This window comes from Athene cunicularia (genome assembly GCF_003259725.1).
Source record: "Athene cunicularia isolate RWA chromosome 5 unlocalized genomic scaffold, athCun1 chr5_part1, whole genome shotgun sequence".
Taxonomy (NCBI): domain Eukaryota; kingdom Metazoa; phylum Chordata; class Aves; order Strigiformes; family Strigidae; genus Athene; species Athene cunicularia.
The window spans coordinates 14,737,599-14,740,480 of record NW_020799101.1 but is presented as its reverse complement, the minus strand read 5'-3'; positions in this window follow the sequence as shown (position 1 = coordinate 14,740,480).

Below are 2,882 nucleotides of genomic sequence, written 5' to 3'. Positions count from 1 at the left end.
GGGGAGGAGGAGGAGGGAAGAGAAGCAAACAATAAAAAAAAGCTTAGACCAAACCAGTTTGCCTTCTCCTTTTGTGCAGTGCATGTAATGACTGAACTTTTGACTTTCAAGTTTTTCTGTGGTGCAGTACTGTGGAAAAAGAAACAAATAAACAAACAAACAAAAAAAAAAAAAAGAACCCCTTGGTGCAAAGACCAGTCTAAGGCAATACCTGGTGAAGGGATTTTTTTTTTTTTCGGTTGTTGTTGTTTACTTGAAGCAGATAAAACACCCACCTTAAACCCGCCCTCTATTCAGTTCAGCAGCACCTCCATACTCCAATAAACCGTTTTCATTCCATCTGGCGTGCGTTTGCTCTGAAGACATTTTCCTGTCAATCTCTCCTGCCACATTAAAAATCTGTCATTACTATTGCATTGCCGCCTGGCTCCTGAGATTTGTCTGACTGCTTTATTGCTCCTCTCATTTTTTTTTTTTTCTGCTACAGCCGAGAAGCAGAAATAAAGGTTTGTTGTTGAAACATGGCCGCAAGGAAAGTAGGAGGCACACATCTGTCAAGGTATTACCTTTCTTCAACCAGGGATTAAGGTGTTTTACTGCTCTCGCTACTGAGCAGTCACACTGAATAAATTTTCTCAGTAGAACATAAAAATGAACTCATACATTTTGAACTGGGTTTCATTCTTTCAAGCCAACCCATATAATTATGCAATGGCATCAGTGTTCAGGGGGAAAAAGAAAAGTCAGAAAGGTTTGTGTGCACCCCCCTTCTCTCTCCTGCACCACCCTTCACATTTACACTATTTAAATGATTATTAGGAGGGCGAGAGTGAGGCAATCAGTATTGGGGAAAGAAATGGCTTTTTCCTTGTCCTTGTTGCTGTTACTGGATCACTTTCAAGGTCAGATGGGGTACAGGGCTTTACTCCCCATGTTTTGTCTCTGTGCTCACAAAATATGCCTGGCTGTGAATACTCACTGTTAATTCTCATTGAAGCATGTCTGTAGATTTTTGATTTCTAAAACATTGTCTTTTGAAAGAAACTGGCAGTATTATCTGTCGTGTACCCTTCCTATTTCTACTGCAGACATTTACTTTACAGTCTCAGTGATACAAATGAAAACAGTTTAAAAATTAAATATAACCAATGGAAGTGGTTGTTACACCAAGACAGAACATGCCAGACCATCCTCCACAGACCTCTGCTGGACACTTGTCCATCATCATCTCAGTCCAGTTATATGAAGTCAGACCTCTAAAACAGAAAGGGCTATCTCACAGAATAATCATTAGGTGTAGACAAATGAAGTCAAATATGTTTGTGAAAGGCAATAATATAAGGTGTTTTATGGTGGGTTTTTGGGGTTTGTTTGTTTGTTTGTTTTTTTTTTTTAAATGAAGCTTTTAAATCTGAGAAGACCACAAGACAGAAGGACTAATCTGAGCGCAGGAACCATATAAACCTCTCCAAACTTTAAGGAAAAACTATTAAGAAATTACTGCATAGAGTCAGAAATCACAACTCCATCCATGTAAAGGCATTTATTGCTCCATACCTCCAGGTAGCTCTGCAGTGTGTCCCCACCACCAGTTTGACTTGCTCTCTGTTTTGCCCTAGGGTTCCCTGCCTCCTAATGCCCACGGTGCCTCCTCTCAGACTCCCCTTTGGAGTGAGACAAATATCTCTCACCAGAGATGCTAACTTGTGTCATTGTTGACTGACATACTTATTTAGCAGTAAGGTAGCTCAGTTCAGCAGAGCAATATTAGGACCTGCAGTTCTACTGAAAAACTGCTGCTTGAACAAAAGCAAATGAGCTATCCTGCAGGTCAGCAGATAATCTGTGACTCACTTATTCTTCAGAGTATCCCAAGAAGGTCATAAATCATGGGGTTATTGGTTCAGTACTGTATTCCCCCAGCCTCTACTTTCTGCTGGCTATAGGCTATTTTCTACCCATTTCAACCATTTCAACCCAGTGAAGACACAAGGAAAAGTGAGCATTGTGAAATCTTACACTCCTCTCCCTGGTTCCACCTCCTTCCCAGAGCTAACTTTCATGGCTGAATTTACAGCTTTCTTACACCAGGACAGCACCTGGGAATGCGTCAGGCTAGATCAGGAGGCAAAGCTCCATCCCAAACTATTTCCAGGCTTTAATTCCTCAGGGGAAGGGACCATCTACTTGTTCTGTGTTAGTATAACACCTCGCGTAACAGGGAATTTAGGGTTGTTACCTAGTGCTTCAGTGCAAATGATAAATAATAATGTGCCTGTGGAAATATAGCTCTGTCAGATGTCTTTTTTATGGCATTCCTCAATGTGTCTCTCTGGTTTAAACCATATTCACAAGTAGTTGGGCCATAGGAGTAAATAAATAGAGCTAAACAATTGGTGCTAAGGACCCCATGTCCACATTCTATGTCTTTTGGGGAGTTACCTCAAACTAATTCTAGTCTGGTCCCATGGACTGGATGCCCATTAGCAACAGTATTAATTTCATCTGAATTAGAAACCCAGTCTGTGCTCCTTGAGCCCACTCTGCAGCGCAAGCCACAGTACTCGCAAAACACCGGTGTCACTGCAGCTAATGTCTTCTTTTGAAGCCCTCGTGTTTGATGGATCCTGCATGTGACTGATGCTTCTCCATGTGCCTCAAAGACAGAGAGCTGTTCAGTGGTACAGAGAAGCAGTGCATTAACCTGCCTCACCAGGTGAATGCTGCAATGCATATTTAGTGGAACACAAACCATTTGAAGATAATAAACCATAAAAAAGGGAGAAAGAAAGAGCAAAAAAGATAAATATATATATATATATCTATCTGTTCTAATTATTTCCTTTTTCTTTTTCTTTTTCTTTTTTTTTTTTTTTTTTACA